Source organism: Phascolarctos cinereus, unplaced genomic scaffold (assembly GCF_003287225.1).
Source record: "Phascolarctos cinereus isolate Bilbo 61053 unplaced genomic scaffold, phaCin_HiC Scaffold_726;HRSCAF=1367, whole genome shotgun sequence".
Lineage (NCBI taxonomy): Eukaryota > Metazoa > Chordata > Mammalia > Diprotodontia > Phascolarctidae > Phascolarctos > Phascolarctos cinereus.
The window spans coordinates 23,528,673-23,551,762 of record NW_027556098.1 but is presented as its reverse complement, the minus strand read 5'-3'; the positions used below and the strand labels follow the sequence as shown (position 1 = coordinate 23,551,762).

The following is a 23,090-nucleotide window of genomic DNA, read 5'->3' as shown; positions in this document are numbered from 1 at the left end:
TAATAATAATAACAAATAATAATAACAATCAACATTTGCTAAGTATATCATGTACTCTATCTCCTTTGTTTCTCACAGTATATACCTGTGAGGTATATACTACAGGTATCATTGTACCCCTTTTCTAGATGAGAGAACTGAGACTCAGAAAGGTCAAGTGACTTGCTCAGGGCCATCCAGCTAGTATTTAATACAAGATTCATGCTCAGGTCTTCCTAACTCCAAGGGCATCACCACTCTATATACTAGAAGAAGCTGCACGTTTCTTCACCCTTGGCTCCCACCCCTACCCACATTAAATTCCTCCCTGATATGTTTCAAGGAGTTAGTTGGAGGAGAGTCCAAGGTAAAGTGATCTATTTGCTAACTCTGCAGAGGGACTCAGTGATACGTAATACTCCCATAGCTTTCCAAAGAAGTAAAATCAGTCTTCATATGAAAATCTTTAGAAGGATAAGATATAGCATAAAGGTAAGAGCTAAGATCGACAGCTTCCTTTCAGCAGTAATATGTGTGAATTTTAACAAGTTCTCAATTATTACTTTCTCCATTCATAAGATAAAAGAAATGAAAGAGATTGGTTTGGGTTTTCTTTTTTCACTTTTAAAGTAATTTCTCTCTGCTATAGTAACCTTATTGATTTCATTTAACTTCATGCTTTGACAGAGCCCATGCAAATGAAAAATTCTTACACTAAATTAATCTTTTACTTTATGCTATTAGAAATAGTTTCAAAAATGGTGCCCCTTTGTTACTTGAAGATATAACTATAGGACATGTTGGCATTGTTTTAGAAGTTTCTAAAACTTATTCAGATTTTTTTTGGGGGGAGTGAAATGAGATCACAACTCTAAAGTTTTAGAATTTAGATATTCAAAGCACTAAAACTACCATATCAAACTAAAGTTATCTTAAATCTTTTAACCTTTAGTTAGCATCTAAATCTCTCTCTCAAAAAAAAAAAGTTGATTCTATGAGAATAAGAGGGAAGGCCACATGGCTTCCCCTAAAATTACTTTCTCCCCATCTAATATGTAGTGAGAGCAAATACAATTTCCATCTAAGACAAAATCCTTTAAATTAGAAAGGGGAAAACAAAGCCTTTGGCATCTTACTCTTTAAATAGGAGCTGGAAATCCATTTCTTTTTAGATGATGTTGCTAGTAAGGAGTTAAATACTTTGTCAAATGTTTGATGGGTAAAATAGCTGTTTCTGGTCAGCTATTTGAGTGTACACAGTGCAATTTTTTGAATAAGCAAGAATGGTTGTAGGTTTTATTATGCACCTGTTTTTTTCATATAATCATTCAAGCAGTTCAAAATATTCATTATCATCTTCTAATCCCATATGATGAGGTCAATTCTTCCAAATCCCTATGAATAATGGAAGGAGTTGTTCATGTGTAAGCCCACGTGGGAATATTAATCTGTGCTGACATAGGACAGTGGAGATTCACCTCCTGCTCAGCAAAAGAGTGGAAAAGCTCTGAATGTAGCTAACTTACAATCTTTGGTCAGTGAACTGATGGGAGTATGGATAGCGTAGGAAGATGGGGTTCATAGATAGAATGGTGGTAGGACCAGACTGTGCACAAGTGAAATTTCTCAAGTGTGCTGTGATTGTACTGAGGCATTATTGTGACCACTCTGATAATGTACCCAAATTACTTCTAAATCCATTCATGATAGTTGCTTTCTCAGTAGGAACTGCCACACTGAAGGTATCAATTCTTCCCTCAAATGAGGCAAGAGCCCAATTCAAGCTGAGAACCTTGGAAATGGCCAAGCTGAGGTGTTTTCTCTCAGTTCTAGGGAAGAGTGTATTGCTTGTATCCTCTGGGATATAGAGCAAGGTTGCCTTCTAGTTGAAGAAAACAAAAAGAAATTTAGAATATCTTCAAAAAAACCCTATGATTTGTAAATTATAAAAAAAATCTTGCCAATACTTTTACTATTTAAACAAAATATGTTTTCATAATAAAAAAGACTGTTCTTTGACCAATACCCTAAACATTAGAGGATCTGAGAGTGGGATCATTTTCTTATGACCTCAGAGGGTTAGTCTGAAGTCTTACCATTGAATAATAACACATTTCATCCTGATAACACTTGCTCTTCAACATGACCACAGTTTGCAGTGTTAATGTACTGTCCCCAAATTGCTAATGCCATGTGTGGTTTCATGAGCTGTGGTTTTCTTTGGACAATTTGAATCAAAGAGTTGTACTATGTCATGCAGTTTCAAAAATATTTTTTATTTTCTTGAATAGCCATACTGTCTGAGCATTGTCTTTATTGCCTCTTTTCATGTGGAGAGACAGAGATGTGACAAGACAACACTAAGGTGCCACATCAAACCTGAAAGACAGAATTATTATAGCATTTAGAAAAGCTTACAAAATAATTCATTATGATGCATATGGATGGTATGGAGAGCTAACATTGCTGGGTCATGACGTTTCAAATACATTCATAAAGATAATACAAATATCACCTGGCAATTCTCATGCTCATGTTGTCTGTTTTCCCTGAAGTTTTCAACAAAAGTGCAAAACTGCACATCCTTGGTGCCCCTCAAACTATGCAATGAAATTGCATTATGCCATAAAAATGAGGTTGTTAACACTCCAACATGGATGAGGTGCTGGCATACTGTATGCCTATTGGCTTTCTTCTTTCACATCGAAAGGTCATAGTCTTTAATTATTAGGCTATTTTTCTGGGAGCAGCATATTTTTTATTATGACCACTAAAACAAAAATTATCTGGGGTAACTTTGAAAAAAAATTAAAAAGAGGGCCATAATTGAATTACTTATGACTGTTCCCTTGAGCACATCCATCATGCAAAAACAAGCTACAAGATAGTTAACTTGTTTACAAACTTTACTGAGAAAATCCATTTGAAAATGAAGTAGGCGAGGCCCCAGATGTCACCTACCTTAAAGATGTTACAATCTGATGCTGATTGTCTTCAGGATTTCTCTAGTCATGTATGTAAAAGTAAAAATCTCCACAAGGCTGCCTCACAGATATTTTAAACAAAGAGCCCTGCTGGTTCAGTACCGTGCACAAGCAAGGAAGAGACTGATGACGACTCCACGAGAGAGAGGGAGGAGAGACAGGCCAGGTAGGATGGCTCAGAATACCAGCAAGGAGATATGATGGAGGCCTTGGCCCCAGCTGTTGAGAAGGACCATGAGTTCTCATTGGAATATTTGGTGAGATGGGTGATGGCTGCTGATGGCCTCAATCCATATATTGTCCACCCCTCCCTCCATCCCCACAAAATTGCGTCATTGGCACTCTTGTTGACACGACAGTCCCAGGAACAAGGCCAAAGTCTCCCCCTTCCATCCCTCAAAGGTGTCCCTCCACATCAGAGTCATGACACCTTGGTGGCACCTGGGTTGTAGCAGGGCAAGGGATGACTCCACACTGTCCAGAGCTTTCAAGTCCCTCACTGGGCACTAAATGGAAGGAAAGAAGAGAAAAAAAAATACACAAGGCGAAAGGAACAAAATCAATGTTAACGCAATGAAAAAAGCTAAATCATGCAGGACAGACATTTCACTTCTACATTTCTAAGAGGTTATTCTGTAATGACTTTTAAAAGTGCTTGGCAATGCCCTTTTATTACTAAATGCCTAGGTTCCCATTGTTCACATAGGCAAGTCAGAGAAAAGCAAATTTTTCAATTATGTCCAGTCTGCTTTGGTTGTGTGAACATAATAATAGCTAGCATTTATATAGTGCTTTACAGGTTTGTAAAGCACTCCATAAATATGATTTCATTTGATCCTCACAACAAGTCCCATTTTATAGATGAGGAAACTGAGACAGAGTTTAAGTGATTTGTCCAGGATCATACAGCTAAAAATTGTCTGTGGTCAGATTTGAACTGAGGTCTTCCTCATTCTAGTTCTTATGCTCAATCTATCCTCTATGTCACCTAGTTAACCTAACCATAACATAAGAATATGGTAGGGACTGGACCTTTTTTTTTTTTTGGTATAGGAAATCCTGATTGAGGTAGGTTGGCACCTTCTCTGCAACTTAGAACCTTAGAGTGTAGCCTATAGCAACAAGAGATTAGGATCACACAGCTGAAAGTCAGGGGCAGGATTAGAACCCAGGTCTTGGTGGCCCCAAGGGCAGCTCTCTGGCCACTACCTTATGCTGCCTCTCCTAATATAACAACAACAACCTATTAAACAAAATATCTTTAAACTCATCTATGATACTATCCTTCAATTAAAAAAAAACTACTCTGAAACAACCATATTCTAAATTACTTTGGCAAGGGAATGAGACAGTATAGAAATAATCAATTTGATTTAAACAAGAATAAATTTAGAGGAGGTTTCTTAATTGAAAATGGTTTTAGGAGGTTACTTTAGACTGTAGATTCCTTAGTAACAAAACCCTGGTCTCCTATGTCTTTATAGGCACAGTACCAAGGAGAATATACAATCAGTACTCACTCTTTTTAACAGAGCCAGATAAATGTAAAATTGTGAAGTAGTAGGATTTGTTTTCAGCAGCAACAGAATCTCCATTTCCTTAGTCTTCCTCATGTCATTCAGTACCCTCTAAATTCACAGTGTGCCTGTCAATCCCCTTATGTCACTATTGTTTTGTTCTACCCAGATTTGTTCTCCTTCAAGTTTCTCTTGTTCTGGGATTCTGCCCCTTTACAGTAAGCCTGGTACAGTCAAGATAGCACTGGACTAGGAAACCTGGGTTCAACTCTCAGATCTGCCAGCAAGTGACTTTTGGCAAGTCACTTCAACTCTCTGGCCTCAGTTTCCTCATGAGAAGGTTGGACTAGATGATCCCTAAGGTGCCTCAAGTTCAGCACAGTGCCTCCAGAGGTTAGCATTGTGCCTGGCATACAGTAGAAATTTTCATTGACTGACTGACTTTCCAACTGGAATTATCTATGTACAAGATCTGTATCTGTCCTATCTCCCTCTCACCATCCTAGCCTTTGTTTTCCTAGGGGACAATTAGTTACTTGATAAACTCTTCTAAACTAAGAAGTCAATGAACGAAAATGGATGAATCTATTTATCTCTTTTCAGGGATAATTGTGCTTTAGTGCCTCTGGGAAAACGTAATATCTAAAGTCTGAAATAGGTTTCTAATGGTGGATATTTCAGACATATGACAAGCAAGTTAAGGAAATCTTTTAAATGACACGGATACTGATCTTTTGTTGGGAGTCTCTCAACTCACAGCAAGCAGGCAGCTGTTTACCCTACTGGCTTTGCCAATAAATGTTAGTTGATTGATCTCACTACAAGATAGGAGAGGCATAGCTATCCAATAGTTTATTTGAAAAAGTTCTGGGAGTTCTAGAAAGCTTAATATGAGTCAACATGGGATATAAAGAAAGCCAAAAATGCTAATAAGGCCTTAGACCACGGAGTGGCCTGAGTAATGGAGGTGATAATCCCACTGGACAGGCAGTAGTATATTGGAAAGGGCACCAGCTTTGGAGACAGTGTTCAAATCCTAGCATACCTATATGATCTTGGGCAAAATAAGAAAACTCTTCAGACTTCAGTTTCCTCATATGTAAAATGATTTAAAAATGATTTCTGAGGTTCTTCTCCTCCTTAAATCCTATATATGCCTATCATATCAGACCACATTTGGAATATTGCATTCAGTTCTGGGTGCCACATTTTAGAAAGGATATTGACAAACTGGAGGGGGTCAGCAGGAATATGGTTAGAGTGGGGAGAAGACTAGAGTCCATACTATGTAAGGGTTGGTTGAAGAAACTGGGGATATTTAGCCTGAAGAAGAAAAGGCTTGCAAAGGATATAGGTACTGCTGTCTTTAAGTATTTTAAGGGTTATCAAGCAGAAGAAGAGTTCAGTTTTTCCTGCTCGTCTCCAGAGACCAAAGCTAGGAGCGATGGCTGGAAAATTTAAAGCTGTCCCAAAGTGGAATAGGTTGTCTTGGGAGGTAATAGTTTTCTCTTCTTCAAGCAGGGGCTGGCTGACAGTTTGTCAGGAACGTTGTAGGGGAGATCCTTGTCTGGTTATAGGCTGGGCTAGGTGACCCCTGAGATCCCTCTTAGCATTCTGGAATTTTAAGCAGAAAAGAAGGCCTAGCTGTTTATAAAAACAAGATTTGTTGCATTATAGCAGTCTAAGGAGTTCAAAATGGGTATTTCTACCCATTTTCTTGAGGAAAGTGAAACAAAATAAATTGTACAACTCTTACACCAGTTACATTCAATGTGTCAGTTAAGCTCTGTGATTGCTCTAATTAACTGTCACAATTTGGAGGTCATGAAAGGAGTTTATATGCCAGGCTGAAAATCTGAAAACTTAAGTAAGGAAAAGCGTTCCTCACCATATAAAAACAATACATTTCCAGGGAATCTTCAATTCTACCTACCTCTCTGATCTAAAACATTACTTGAAATTAGTGTTTTTCAAATTTAAAAATGTTTATCTTGGATAATTTTTTCTACTTTTAAGTAATTAACAGCTTTCTTGGTTTTCTCAGTCCACCTTTTGGATATTTAACATAATGTATAATTATTTAGGTTCTGCTACCTTACCAAAAACATCTTTGTTGTATACATGTATTAATATTATTTGTTCTCTGACTATGCCCTTTTGCATCCCTTTTGTCATCCTCAGGTTATCTCCTATTTATCTGTCAATGAACATTGTATCGCAATGCCCCACAGGGGAATGTAAGCTTCCTGAGAGCAGGAATTGTTTTTTCAGTTTTTGGTCTCTGTTAACTCAGAATCTATCGAAAAAAGCCTTGCCCATTTTTATACTGGACTTGTGATTTCATTGGCATAGAGAACTGCCCAGCAGGAAGGTCCCTCTAATTGATGATTGGCAGCTGCCCTGCAATTAAAAATTGAGAGAGTTGCCTGCAGGCTCTGAGTATTTCCTCAGGATCACACAGCCAACAGGTGTCAGGTGTAGGACCTGAACCCAGGTGATCCTGACAATGAGACTATTTTCCACCTACTATATCAGGCTTCCTCTTTGTTGGAGGGGTTTACATGCCTATAACTTCTCCCTCTTCTTGGAGTTGCAGGAGTCAATTATTAAATTTTCAGCATGAACATTTACATCTCAGAAATGGGCAATTGCTTGATTTTCTAGACTTTAAAAAATGATAAAAATGGAGATTAACTTAAAATGTGTGTACATTCCTCTCTGTTCCCCTACCCCCATCCCCAGCTCAGGTAGCTAAACATTTACCAACATGCTACCTGATTGCTTTATAAAAAAAAAAAGTGTTTGAGCTCAGAGGGAGCACAGTAGCAGGTCCAGGAATGAAGTCATCACCAGAGTGGAGTTCTGGTGACTATGACACAACATCACCACCAACAATAATAACAATGACATATGACATTTGTAGAGTACTTTAAAACTTGCAGAGGTTTACATTATCTCATTTGAGCCTTAACACTCCTGCCTACAAACAAGTCCTATTTTTTTCTGCTTTATAGTTTTATTGTTTGAATTATTGCCTTTAAGTGGTTGCTTCTAAATGTGTTTCTTGCTATAGACCTGCATTACCTATTACCTTCTAGACTCACCTTCCCTAAACCTGCTGCTTTTCTCGACTTCTCTATTTTTTGTTCATGACAGCACCATTTTTCCAGGCACCTAAGCTCAAAATGTTGCAGTCATCTCAATGTCCCCTTTCAGTTAGTCACCAAAAACCATTCCTTCTGCTACTTAAATGCTACTTGAATCTGTTCCCCACATTAGCTCTTGTCTATACTATTGTAATAGCCCCTAACATTTCTCCCTGCCTCCAGTCTCTTAATCTGTTCTATTCACCAATACCATATGAATCTTCCTAATGTGCAGTCCTAATTATACCATCCCCCTTTTAACTTCAGTTGTTCTATACCTTAAGCTGACATTCAAAACTCTATAAATTTGATACAATCCACTTTTTCACCCTTATCTTCTACTAAGAGTTTTGTTTTCCTTACAGTAACTCTTTGAAATAGGCATAGCTCATATTATTACCCATATTTTATACACAACAGCTTGTCCATAGATTTATACAACTAGTAAGTATCTAAGCTGGGCCTTGGTAAGTGATTGACTTAGTCCAGACTGTCTTTCAGGTATATAATTGGCCAATATGTGAGGGCAAACGTGCAAAAAGATTGAATAGCCCTAAAGTGTATACGTCTTTTGAATGTTTGTCATGGATGGAAAGATTACTTGGTACAATGGAAAATACATTGGGTTTGGAGTCAGATAACCTGGGTACCAATCCTGATTTTGACATTACCATTTAATTTTTCTAAGCCTTCGTTTCCTCATCTTTAAAATGAGGTCACTAGAACAGATGGAATCCAAGGTCCCTTATAAGTCTTTGATCCTAAAAACTGAATTAATCTACAAGGCAAGAGATACAAATTTCCTTTGTTGCCACAGTCTCTTCTCTTTTGACTATAGCTTAGACATACCTTAGAAATTGTTTGCTATGAATTTTAATAGATACAAGCTCCTAGGCAAGGTGAGATCAGCACACAAATATACTTTCTGGGAGGGCTTCCTAAGTGTCTGGGTTGAGTTGGATAAGCACAGAGGAGGAATCTATATCATAGCAGTCTAGCCTCCCAAGGGGAGGGAGCCAGGAGAAGAATTAAAAACACTGAAGGTGTACTTAGAACATGTTTGGGTGAATTGAGGTCTTTACATTTTGGAACAGCTTTTAGATCTCTTTCCATCCCTGCTTATATGTAATGGAAAAGATGCTTATACTTTAAGTAAAATAAACCATCAAAAGTAGGGATTTATTAAGTGTGAAAAATTATGTAATGAAAGTCTCATGGCAGAATGAAGAAAGTGTTATGCTTGGACTGAAGAGATCTAGGTTCAAAGTTCAGCTCTGACTCAATGGCTGTGTGACTCTGGGCAAGTCTTAACCTTTATGCATTTCAGGTAACTCCCTACGACTTTTTATTTACTATATATATATGGTTACACACAGCAAATTCCTAATGGTAAACATATACAGTTTTCCTACATAATAATTTAACAGAGAATAAAGTAAGAATGCAATGAAATAGCACACCCATGGCAAGCATTATAGGCAAAATTATGATGGAGGCACATTGTGTCTTCAGTACCCTTCACCCCCTTTCCCCATGCTCTTATCTTTCTCTCTTTTTAGTGTTCCATCAATTCTCTTCCACTGCCAAAGTGCCCAGTGGTCTCAACTAGATCTAGTGGCATCCTATCATCCATAGTTAAACTATAATCTGAAGAACAATTTTCATGAATTCATAAGGAATACTGTAGCTGGAAAGGACTTCTGAGCCTACCTGATACAGCCTCTTCATTTTTCAGATGAGTAAACTGAGCCCTTGTCCAAGGTTTTGTTGCTAGTTAGCGGCAGAGATGGGCTTAGATCCCAGGCCTTCTAATGCCTGGTTGCTTTTCCACTGGATGATGCTAATGAAGTACCATTTTGGACAGGAGAGTTTATACTTTAAGAGGATATTCCTGAATGGAGATTGCAATGAATCTCCAACAAGTGCCATCATCTAGAAAGGGGTTAGATGTGTACCAGAATATAGCACTAGAAACGGTGAATTGATGTTGGAAAGAGGAAAAATGCATTTTTGATATATGATAGATAGTATAATGAAAATCTTTCTAACAACTGGAACAAAAATGGGGTGGCCTGCCTTAGGAGGTAATGGGTTCCATTTCAGTGGAGCTCTTTAAACAAAGACTGAATTACCACTAATCAGTTATTTTGTAACAGTCATTCTTTTTTTCAGGTATGAGTTGGATGTCCATTGAAATACCTTCCAATTCTGATGTTCTATGATTTTATAAATTATTAAATGTCAGCCATTATAGTACTGGATTAAGAGAGATATTTTATGTGGAGAAATTCCTTGCTATCTTTTGAATCACGTTATATAGGCAACCATCTAGCCTACTCATGTGTAAGCCTTCCCTGTTCCTATTATCGTTGGGATGCTATACTAAATATAATATATTGTTCTCTGGTCTCCTGATCACAACTGAATGTAGTGAGTGAAAGTGCTACAATTACCAATTCAACGGGACAAAATTTGAGTTTAAAATATTCTAAGGAATTTATGGCTGTAGCCTAGCTTCCCAGACTTATGTTATATTACTCTCTGTCACTATATGTTGTGGTCAAATTGGCCTACTTGTCATTTCTTCTTATAGGACATTTCATCTTTTGCCCCCTTGCCTTTGTGAAGGCCTTCTCCCCCCACTCCCCCACCCCCATCTGCTATGCAGGGATATGAATGCCCTCTCATCTCACTTCCACATGCTGGTATCATTAATTCTCTTCAAGTGACAACCATAGTACCTAAGATAGTACTAATTCTTTCACCTCCCTCCTTTGCAATTACTCTCCCTATATTTATATTTACATATCCATATGCATGTTGTCCTCCACCCAGACAGAATGTATGCCTCTTGGGGGCAAGGACTTTGTTTTTATCTTTGTATGCCCGGCATCTAGCATAGTGTCTTGTATATAGTAGATGTTAATAAATACTTGTTAAATTGAATGGAATTGAATGAGCCTAGCATAGATGCCATAATTATTATCAGTCCCATTATTTTAAAGTATAGCCAAATTATTTTTTAAAATTCTATTTTATTGTCTCACATAGGTTTTTATTTTGCAAGACAGCAAAATCTGACTAAAATTGGGTCTCTTTTTGTAAGATTTTGAAGTTTATAAGAATTGGGACTACTAAAGAATCTGACTAAATAAAAGCTATCTACATTAAAATATTCTATGCTACTTCCCTTCTAGGTTTTCTCATATTTCTTGTCCTTGACTCAACATAATGGCCAGTTATAAAATGAAGCATAAACAAGTTATAAAGTAGATTAATGTATATTAGTGTCTTTCAGACTTGCATTTCTTAAGCCTAGAAAATGACTAAAGACTTGAGTCTCTATATTGTTAAATGTTCAAGAAAGAATCAAAGACAAAAAATTTGAAGCTCCAGCTTATTATTTTATTTTTTTTAAAAAAGAAACACAACAAAGATCCTCCAAACTGTCCAGAAAATTGCTTTGTAAATATCCACTTCAGTTGGAACGCTATGTATTTGTGGATTTTAGGCTCCCTGAAACATATTGCTCTGGACTGATTGGACTGTTGACTTTTTTGGCCAGAGTCCCCAAAATTCCCTTAATAGCTCACTGTACTATATAAAACTCTGACCTCCAAAGGATTGACTTACATCTCCCTCCTTGAGAAGAGTAATTATTTATTCCATATAATGCTTTGGGGGCAAAAACCTAGCATCCTGTTGAGCCAGAAATAGCGATTCTGGTGCCCACGTAAAGTGGCATGAAACATACTGCAAATTCAGATGGGACAGTTGAGAACCCCCTTCCAATATTTTTAAGCATTTAAAACAAATTGGGGGGGGTGAGGCAATTGGGGTTAAGTGATTTGCCCAAGGTCACACAGCTAGTAAGTGTCATGTGTCTGACGACACGTTTGAACTCAGCTCCTCCTGACTCCATGGCCAGAACTTTATCCACTACGCCATCTAGCTGCCTCATTTTTAAGTATCTATAAAGCAACTATTATGTAACAGGCTCTGTGACAGGCACTGGGAATGGAAATTGAAAAAACAGAATCCCTGCCTTTAAGGATCTTACCTTTTCTTGTACTACTGGGACCTAAGACACTAAAAGGCCACAGCTAAGGAAACCACCTGAGGAAGGGAAACAAGGTAAAGCTGAGAAGTTCATCTGAAATTTGTTAATAACCACCACCACCACCACCACAATAATTAACATCTAAGTGCTTTATATACATATCATCACATTCGGTCCCCACAATAATCTTGGAAGGAAATGTTATCATTATCTCCTTTTCGAAGATGAGGAAGCTGAAGTAGAGGGTCATATAGTGAACTTAAGTTTTTCCTTACTTGAAGTCCAAAATGCTATCTACTATATCACCTAATTGATTTAATTTAAACATTAGGAAGAGGATGCTGCCACCATGTAGCTTCCCATTTTAATTAATTCTTTTTTGTTAATTAGCTACTAAGCTCGGTGGCTTCTGTACTGCAGAAGGACTGAAATTGCTTTTGCCCCCTCTTGAAATGTCATCATCCTAGGTCAAAACTCCAGTTGCTCCACCCTAGTTACACCACAGAAGTACTAAATCGTGATTAATAACAACAATAATGCTAAAGATGTGTTGCAGTTATTTTTAAGGTTTGCAAAGAGCTATCCATACATTTTTATCTCATTTGATCCTCACAACAACCCTGTGATGTAGGTGCTATTATTATTCCTATTTTATAGATAAGGAAACTGAGGCTGAAAGAAGGTAAGTAACTTTCCCGTGGTCACACAACTAGTAAACATTTGAGGAGGGATCTGAACTCCTGAATCCAAGTCCAGACTGTTACCCACTGTATCACCCAAATGCCACTTTAAATAATACAAGCCTTCAATAAATTTTCTTGATTGTGCTTAGAATATAGATGCTTAAGAAAATACTTGTTTGTTGGTTGATTGACTGGTTGCTTGAAATTGGAAAATGAATAGTTCATTTACCATGTGTGGCCATTAACATTTTAGTAACTCTGCTTCTCATGAAGGTAGAAATTGTACCTAACACATCCCAAGACCTCCATCCAGAACTTTAAAAAAAAATGCTCCTGCCCCCAGCTCTATCAACCCAGAAAAACAAAACAAAAAAAGGAAAAACTTCTCAACACCTGAGGCACCTAGAATCTGGTTTATAGAATGCTTCAAATTTGATAATTAAAGATCTGGGATTTCATTCATTCAGGCATGCAAATCATGGCTACTTTAAGTTTTAGTGAATATTTTTATCAATCTCTATGACTGAAAAAAGAGTTGGTCGCCTGGCAGCCAACACTTGGGAATGGTCCTTATGATCCTTAACTGGTCCAGTTATTGAAAGATAGCATCAGGATCCATTGTAGGCCCGAATTTTCTAGGTTGATAGGAACTGCCAGAGAGAGAGTTGGTACTTAGCTTATTTAGCCTGAGGAAGTCAGGGTCACCTGCAATCTACAATGAGCCTTCAGAGGAGGACTTTGGTGGATGAATTTACAGCACATTTAATTTAATTTAATACCTTGTGAAAAGGAAACTTCTATTTTTATAACTTTAAGAAGTAAAGTCTGTGTGACTGCACACTGCTCCCTAATTTTTAGGCATCACCATTTTCTTTTTTTTAGAATGTTCATTCTCCTAATTCTTTTCTATTCAGCCTATTTATTTCTACTATTCATTCACCTCTTGTGCTGCTGTTGCTCCTCTTTTTGTATGTTTAAAATGATTTCATTTTATCTTCACTGAAATTAGATTGAATTTAACTTCCATGTTCTTCTAATCCCCATTAGGCTAGGTAGATGGGGACAAAAACAATAAGGACAAGTCATTAGGAAAGCCTTTGACAATTCCTTAAGTTTTAATCCCAATTAAACTGTGTATATCTCACAAAGATAGCAATAAGCAGTAATGCATTATCGTTAGGAGGTTATTAATGGATAGAGATTTTGAAGGGAGATAGTTTTCCCACTTGTACTGAATCAATATATTTTCTCTAAAGACTTTATTATAACTGTTATGTTTAGCAAATCTATTACCTCAATAACCTCATCACATTAAATAGTCACTGTTGGGCATATATGTTCTTCATTTAGTAGAAATATGTAAGAGTGAAAGCACAAACTCATCTTGTTACAATGGAGAAACAGAGAGGTATTTATTTCATGGTTAAGGGGAGCTGATAACCATCACTGTTGAGTCATGATTCAGTACATAAGGGATGTCTGTAAAATAATAAGACTTTTCATTTTAAGCACACGTAACAGAAGTATACCCAAATGTGTGTTGTCCCTCAAAGGCATCATCCCGAGAGGCAAGTCATTTTTTTCATTCCAATGATGTTGACATTGCTGACACTGGTTTTTTGGAACTCCTTGTGAACTGTGTTGGCAATTTACAAGCCACACACACAAAAATCACTCTCATTACTTCATAATTACTTCTCATCTTTTACCTCAAATGGCTTTATTCAGTGGAGCTGGATGATTTTTGGCTGCCTCAAAAAAATGAAATGCACCTTCCAAGGATGCAGATTTTATGCCATTCAAGAAATTCAAAAGCATTCAATTCAATGAAATCCAACAAGCATTTATAAAGTGCCTAATATGTGATAGGCACTGTGATAGGATTGAAGGTACAGAGACCAAAATGATTATGGTGCCAGGCCTCTGAGAGCTTGCATTCTACCTGATGACCATAAGCTCCAATGGCAATTGTGAAAAAAAAGTTCTAAAAGTTGTTTAAGCAATGTATGATGGAAATGGATGTGATCTCTGCCACAGGGAGCACCTTGAAAAGAACAAAGTTCATTTGGATGCATTAGCATTGGGATGCTTGTCCTTTAGTCACACTCCACACATATTTCACTATTTACAATAAAAATATTTATAGATCAAATCTATACAATTAATTTGTGAAAGCTTATTCTCTTTAAAGATGTGGTTATGTCTGTTGCACAAATATTACCTAGTAAGGCTCACTGCATACTGTATTTTACTGTTTGCTACTTTGAAGTCTCTGTTTTATCCCTTTTCTTTAGTGTTCTCACCAAATCCAGCATTTCTACTTGGTGTTTTCTGTAAACTCATTAGTTTAGATTATAAGCTCCTTGAGGACAGGGACCATCTTTTGCCTCTTTTTGTATCCCCAGAGCTTAGTACAGTTGCCTGGCACATGCTTAATAAATGTTTAGTGATTGATTAATGTTTAGCTTAAGCCTTCTCTCCATCTTTTTTACCAAATACAGTTTTATGCAAACTTTGCATTGACTATTCCACACATTTGCTTCACTTTCATACTTTAAAAATAATATATATGCGTATGTATCATATATTATATATTATATATATATATATATTTCATTTTCACAATGAACAGTGTATGCAAAAGCTAAGGTGCAAAATCTACATTCATTTTTTCCTGTTTCAGCAACATGCAATTCTGCATTGTCTTTCAATATGACAAAGTTCCTTAGTGAGGGAACTGTAGTTGAGGCTAGTTTAAATATAAACACCATATGATTTGGGAAGAAAGGGTTAAAAATAAAGGGGAACTGAAATTATACCTCACTTTCTAATCAGAAAGCACTCTACATGCATTATCTCATTTGAGCCTCCCCTGGGCTAAGTACCACAGGCATTATTTTATTCCCATTTTAGCACAGTTATTATTTTATCTCCACTTTACAAATAAGCAAATTAAGCCTATATAGATTAATTCATTTGCCAAAGGTCATAATTTCGTAGTGGCAGAGATGAACTAAAATCTTCCAACTCTAAGTCCTATATTCTTTCTTTTTTTCTTTTTTTGCATGTGTGAGTGAGAGACAATTGGGGTTAAGGTCACACAGCTAGTAAGTGTCAAGTGTCTGAGGCTGGATTTGAACTCAAGTTCTCCTGACTCCGGTGCTCTAATCAAGACCTATATTCTTTCCCACCATACCTTGTTAAATGTTTTCTTGTTAAAAGAAAAATTACATGAAAGACCTAAATTTCAGGCTTAAAAAAAGAGAGGATGAATGAAGTCATCATTGTTAGTTAGACACTATTGTTTAGCTAAATTATCTAGGTACCTGAAAACTTCATTTATGGGAGAATAATATTTCCTTTCCCCTGAGACAAGCATCACATTCTGTGGAGTATACATTGTCAAAATGTGAATTCTTTATGTCTTCTATAATACTTGAAAACTTCATATTTCTGTTTACCGATCCTGTCCTTGTTTAACAGTTCACTGACAGTCTTCTTTTGTGAAACTCCATTGGGCTTTTAATTAAAAAAATAAAAATTATGATTCAAAACAAATGTTCTCAATATGGTATTTGTTCATTATTTCTGAAAGCAATCAACAGCTTAGGCATGATTTAAACCTACCAATTCAGTGCTCCTATTAAAGAGAGACTATATCTATAGACAGTTGCTATTCTAACCATTTTTATTATACTGGTCAATTAGTTTATTCAAACTGTCCAATTCAGATTAAACACCTGGTTTGATTGATTTTTCTTACTGAATTGTTTGGGGACTATATCTACTGGTACACTGGATGTACACATTGTCTTGGTGCAGTGAATCATAGAATTTAGATTTGAACCTTAGGGATCACCTAGCTTCGCACTCTCGAATTCCAGGTGCCATGTTGCTATGCATTCTTGCAATTTCATCACGACATTGTGTTTTTAGTGAAATCTTATTTGTAACAATGAAAGTAAATTTCTTTTTATTTGATTCTCACCATAACTTGAAGAGAAGTACACAGCACTGGACCATGGCATAACTTGCAGCAAAGAGCTGTAGGAAGCCAGTGGCCCCTACTGGAGAGGGACTAGCCCTGATTCTTCTCTACTCCAATTCAGATGGGAAGAGATAAAGAATGGTCAGACCACAGGTTAGTTAGAGATGGAAGGTCAGGCAAATACCTACTAAAACTTCCACTTGTCTCATCACAACTTGCTCAATACCACTTTGACCCTATACAAACTAGTCTCCAAGTGCTTTAGTAGACTCTTGGTGACATGGATTTGATCTTGACTTGAGGGAGTAAACCAATGTTCTATGACAACATGTTGCCTTTGCACCCTCTTGTTTTTCTTTCACTGAAAGCTAAAAGACTCATCTAGCACCTCATTTTTGAGCTGTAGCCCGCAGATCTAAAGGAAATTTGTTGAGTCCTGATCTAGTGTAGTATTTCAAACAGTGAAGACGTGACCTTGCTGACAAATAGTCATCCAAAGTCTTTCTGAATCCCTCCAGTGCCTGGAGAGTTGAATGGCTATAATTCCTAGAATGGTCTTTCATACGTTAAATGAAAATTTATCTCTCTGTAATGTTTATCATTGATAGAAGTTTTAAAGGCAGCAGCGAAGAAAGATTTTACTCCCTTTTCCACGTGTTAGTCCTTCAAATATATGAAGCCTATCATCACTACCCTCCCCAACCTTCTTTCAAATCTCATCGTCCCCAAGATAAATATCTCTAGTTCCTTCAATTGGTCCTCACATAACTCAAATTCCAGATCCCTCATAAACCTGCTTTCCCCTCGTTGCTTGATAACTAACAAAAATCACAATATCTTCCTACTCATTTGGCCCCCTGAATTGGACACAACCTTGGTAACTGTCACTAGAGCATTCCTATAGATATCTTTATGTTACTGTACAATATCAAAGACAATATTCAAAAGAAGGCAACTTTCCTTAAATAAGTTTTCTATGTGAGAAAAATTTACTAAGCTATTAACAGTATTTTCAATCCTTATACATTTTGAAAGCATTTAAGTTATAGTGGGGTTGTGTGAGGCAAAGGTGTAATAAACTAGAACAGCTATAATCTCAGTGTTTACAAATTCAAATAACCAAAACAAAATCACCCTTTAGACTATGGGAAACTAGAGCTTATTACCTTTTAATATGTATGGTTAAATGTTCTGCATTCAAGAAGAAATGCCACTTTGGAAAAATCTTTTTTAAAAAATGAAATCAGTATGCACAATGTATGACTATGAATTATGTAATATACTGGCAAATCCATAACCTAATGTAGTTTAAAAGAAAAAAAAAGAGTACTTGTAAACCTCTGAGGAAAGCTCAGCAATCATAATATATTCTTTAACTTCTATTAAATATATGTATATATATAATATGGTGACATATAATGTGGTTTTATGTATATATCCATATACATTTATTGAAACATAACTGAGAGGAGCAAACTAATACATACTTTTATTTGTTGGAGACTCAGAAAATTAAGCAGAGTTGTAGATCTAAAATTTTAACACTGTTTTTCTCTGAATAGCTACTTGAGAATCTCTATTTAATTTTATTAAACACACGTCATTACTAGGATTAAGAGAATGGCATTTTAATTTACTATAAGTTTGACATCATTGCTCTTTACTCTTTCTTTATACAGAAAATAACCTAATATTCCAAAAAATCCTAATCTTATAATTTATAATTCTAGAGTCCGGTAGATTTGCATGTATAATGAGATAAGTAAAGCAAAAGAGGCATTAATCTTGTTGATTCAAAAAATTCATAAATTCAAAGTGGAAAGATCACTAGGCTTGAAATCAGAAGACCTGGGTTTGAATCTAGTCTTATGCACTCACTCTCCACGTGACCTTATGTCTTTTCTCAATCTTAGTGTCCTCATCAATAAAATATATAAAATAGCTACTTTGCCCCTGTCTTTAAAGAGCTGTTGTGAGGGAAAAGTTATGAGGGCAACTCTACTGTAAACTCAGAAGTACTATATATTTAAGTTACTATTATTATTTTAGTATTTGAAGAAATGTGATTTCACTTCATTAATTTGTGGGTTAAGGTATAATAGGAAGAATAATTTATCAATTATAAATTGTATTTATGATTACAGTTTGAATTTTCAGACACTAAGCTTTGTCAAGATTTTGTGTTGGACCTCTCAGGAGACATGATGATTACCCTTAATCATATGATTCAGTTAAATCATCAAAAGAACCAATTTATGTGTGGCCACTCTTTTGCATAATGCAAATGGAAACCTAAGCTAACCTCAGTGGAATGTGTGCATGTACCATGTATAGCATGCAAGTAAATGTTTTACCTAGAAACGTTATCTGGAACATTAAATAAATAAGCCTTGCCTTGTAGAGATGGAAATTAGTCACATAAAGGGCATCTAAGAGTCTATGCTTAGATACAACATGGGGAATGACTACATTAGAACAGAACCCAAGCAAATATGAGTGGCTACATTATCTTGTCATGACTAGTGCCTAGCAGTGCCTAAATGTTTGTTGAGTTGGACTGAATATAGAGTTATCTGTATTATATAGGTGTTAAGCAATTTCAAAAAAATTGAATATAAATTAGAATATCCCTTGCCAGTTTACTGATGATTGAATTTTATGCCATTTCCCCTGTTAACCCCTAATTTAATCTAAGCAGAGGACTGTATTAATTTTTTCTTCTCCTATTTAAATTGCTAGCAGGATATGTGCTTTGCTGGTTTTTGGAGGGGAGAAATCATGTGATGTGCTTTGAGATGTGAAAGTGTAAAGCTTAAGTAACCTTTTACTACAGTGCCAAGAATATTTTTCAAGGCATTGCATCTGTGATTTTTATAATCAGCCTTTTGTCTTTACACTACTTAACACTTGAAAGTGAGGCCCTAAGACTTCTGAAGTTTTTGAGGCACATGTCATATGTTATGATCATTTTTTCTTTTTTGTCATGAGGTATTTTAGAATACATGTGTCCATGTACAACAAAAAAAATGAATCCCTAATTATAGAGCAAATAGTCAGGCACCTCAGGGGCCTTCCTTTCCTAAGCTGGAGGTGCAGAGATGTTACTAGGGATCTTAAAGCTACAATTGATGATGGAACACAACAGAGCTGTTTAAAAAGCTTACTTTGACAGTTTTAGAGAGAGAGGTCTAAAATTATATTTTTCCATAAGAATATAAAAGTGAAGAGGCAATGTGAATTATTTTTATTTGATATTCCTTTAATTTTAAAAATCATTATTTTATCTGGAAAACATGTTTATCTCTTTCTTACTTAAATTCTAGACATGTAGACATTGGAGAAGCTAGCTTGTTGTCTTCCTCCACTCTCAAACACTCCTTTTAAACATGGCTGGAAAATGACATTTTAGCAACATTTCCAAGCTAGGCTTTCATCCCACTTCAATTTTTGAAGGTTCCTGGGAGAAGTAGTGGAGATGGGGTTAAAGAAGGATTGTATACTTTACCCCAAGTTGTCGAAACCCCAAAAAACAAAATAAATAAATAATAAAGTAGTAGAGATAATACAAAATCAGCAGTGCAACAAAACAATACATAAATAATAGGGCAGACTCTTCATGCTACACTGTTCTTCTGGCTCTACCTGATTGCCAAACAAATGTATTCAGGGAATTTGCAAATCCATAAATTATCAACATATTTGAGTATGTTACTTTTTTTTCTTCTAACAAGTTCTTTTTCCCCCCTTTCTAGAGGAACATGTCAAAAGGGTGGCAATTGACTTGCTAACAAGAAGAATATTTATTGAGACCAGATCAAATGCTTCAGCCTTTCAGAACTCCATGTACACCTTATTTAGAAGGGAAGGTTCATTTTCTGCCTTTGATCTACTCTTGAATCAGAGAGGAAAGGGAGGGTCTTGTTAGGTTCTCTTCTAAAAAGTTGCATTTTTTCCCCCTCTAAGGTGAGTATTTGCTTCAAATCTGTGGGCTTTTTCTTTTCTTTTTTTTCAATTACTAGATGGGTTTCCCTTTACAACTGATGGAACATTTGCTTCCCAATCCCTTGGGCTCACCTTTATGGTCTGTTTAGCAGTGCAGTTATCTTGTGCGTACCAATGTGGGGCTGCAAAGCTATCAAATTCACTTACTTTCAAATCTCCCCCCAATACCCATCCTCATCTTCTGTCTCTATGAAAAATTAGTGAAGGTAAATGCACCCTCCCAAAACAAAACAAAACAAAACAAAACAAAAACAAAAAAACATGCTTCCAAGCAAACAGCCCTGGAACAAACACGCAAACCATAGAGCCTTGTGCCGCCAAACATCTATCCAAAATGTCCCATCTTAAGACAGAATGGGGAGAAGAAATTCTCTTAGGTCAAAACAACAAGAAATACAGACAACACTTTTAGGCTATTTCCCTCCTGCAGACCCCCTCCTTTATTACCTCTCAGGAATTTAAAAAAAGAAAAAGAAGATTGGAGCAGGTTAACCTTCCTCCAAGTGGGAAAACCCAGAACTGGATCTTTCCCTCACATGCCTACCCAGCCCACTGCCTGAAACAGTCAAAACAATCTGATACTGCAACCCCAGGTGGGAGGGGGTGGGGGTCCTTTCTGGTCATAGAGCCTAGCTGACAAATATTTGCCCAGAAGTTGTGGCTTTTCCACTCCTGGCACCTCAGCCCTTATCCCTCTACACATTATCTTCATTTCTCTCTCTCCCCCTTTACCCACTCATGGTTCTGCTCCCGGGGCTGTGTAAACAAGAAGTGGAGACTCACCGGGGTCACCCTGCTGTCTGAAGGTCAATTCCAGGTCGCCGGTGCTTAGATGTAGTTCTTGCCTGCCGGGTTTCGATGAGGTCGTCGGATCCGAGGGGCTGACGGCTGCTCTCTTTCTTCCCCCACCCCCATGCCCACCTTTTCTCCTTTTTTCCTTGTCTCCACCACCGTTCGTCACCTCCACCTCTCTCACTCTTTCTTTCTCTCTTTTTAAAAAAAATCCCAGCTCTTTTCTTCTGGGTCTGGCTCTCTTTTTATCAAGCCCCCTCCCCCCCTTGAGAGACTCCACTGTCAAGCAGTCTCCAGCTCCAAGGCTGCCCCGCAGCCCGACTCAGATGCCGTGGTCGCAATCCACATCGCGGCAGATGTACCAAAGGATAACATAGAGGATCAGGAGGATGGCAAAGATGAACAAAGCCACCAGAATCGCCTTGGTCACCGGAGAGATAAGGGACTGCATGTCACCCGGGACCGCCGCAGCCGGAGGAGAAGGTTACTTAGCGATGGTTAACAGAGGTTGGGGCGGGAGAGAGGGAGGGAGGGGGCGGGTGGCGATCACAGGGCACCGTTGGATACTGACGGTCCCTGGCAGCCGCCGCTGCCGCACGGCTAACACCAACACCAGAGCGCCAACACCAGAGGCGCCACCGTGACCTGATGCACCGCTACCGGGAGGCAGCGAGACCCCCCAAGAGTAACCTGTGGTGCATCTGCAGTGGTTCGTGCCAAGTTGACCAAAATATAGAAAAACGGGGTTCTTCCTGCCCTCTCTTTCTCTTACCCCCGTTTCTCTCTCAGTGTGTAGCGTCTGCCTCTGTGTGTGTGTGTGTGTGTGTGTGTGTGTGTGTGTGTGTGTGAGAGAGAGAGAGAGAGAGAGAGAGAGAGAGAGAGAGAGAGAGAGAGAGAGAGAGAGAGAGAGATTGTGTTGTGGCTCCGGGGCGAAGCGGACCCTTTGATCTCGGACTGGAGCTCCACAACAGCTGCTCACCTGCTCCAGATGTTGCTCTCCGAAGGCTCCACCGCGAGGAAGCGAGGGAGCAGAGGGGGCGAAGATAAGGATGAGGAAGAAAAATTTAGGGAGGCTGGTAATTCTGCCATGGGCTCCGGGGCTTCGGCTGTACTCCTAGGCTTTAAGCCCGCGCCGAAGAAGAGAAAGAAAAGGAGGAGGAGACGGAGGAGGAGGAAGAAGTAGAGAAGGAAACAGCGGCGGCGGCGGCAATAGCTCCAGCAGCAAACCAAGTACCTTCAAACTTGGGCTGCGAGACAGTTCTACTGTGACAGGTGGAAATAGTGGGGCTTCCGCGAAGGTCTCTGATGACAGCCATCAAAGGAGCAGGATGAGGTTGGGGAGGTGCGTGAAGGTGCAGGGGACCACCAGGACAGGGAAGAAGGGATTAGTAGAGGGAAGTAGACGGACACAGAGGGTGTAAGTTCCAAGAAAAGCAGTGGCCGCCAGAGCTAGAGGGGTCTACTTTAGTGCTTCGTTCTCACGGGCTCTGGGGGAGTGTGTGAGAGAGAGGTGTGGGAAGGAGGGAATCCAACGTGTGTTTTCATGTGAGGGGAGGGGGAGGGGGGAAGGGTGTGTGTGTGTGTGTGTGTGTGAGAGAGAGAGAGAGAGAAGAGAGAGAGAGAGAGAGAGAGAGAGAGAGAGAGAGAGAGAGAGAGAGAGAGAGAGAGAGTCAGAGTCAGTCTGCAGCGCAGGCAATGGGGTTGCTGCAGACAGGGAGACAGGTTGATTAGTATTCCACCCAGCAAAGACATTCCCTCCCTTTCTGCATCCCCCACCTTTCTCTACTTTCTCAGTCTTTGATTCTCCCTCTTCCTCTTCTCTTCCCTTTTCTTTCTTCATCACCCCCCTCTCTCCCCCTTCTCGTCTCTCTCTTTTAGGGTCTGCACCCCTTCCCGCCTTTCAGTGTCTTGTTTTCTTTTTCCCCTTTCTCCCGCCCCC

The 23,090-nt window shown here is 38.2% G+C and overlaps 1 long non-coding RNA gene across 1 annotated transcript; it reads right to left on the bottom strand.

Annotated features, from left to right (window-relative positions):
• Window positions 1-2,234: 2,234 nt before the first annotated feature.
• Window positions 2,235-22,732, bottom strand: LOC110212729 (uncharacterized). Its single transcript, XR_002325745.2, has 2 exons — window positions 21,143-22,732; window positions 2,235-3,469 (listed from the first exon to the last, which is right to left on the bottom strand). It is a non-coding gene; the product is annotated as an uncharacterized LOC110212729 (long non-coding RNA).
• Between the last annotated feature and the right edge of the window lie 358 nt (window positions 22,733-23,090).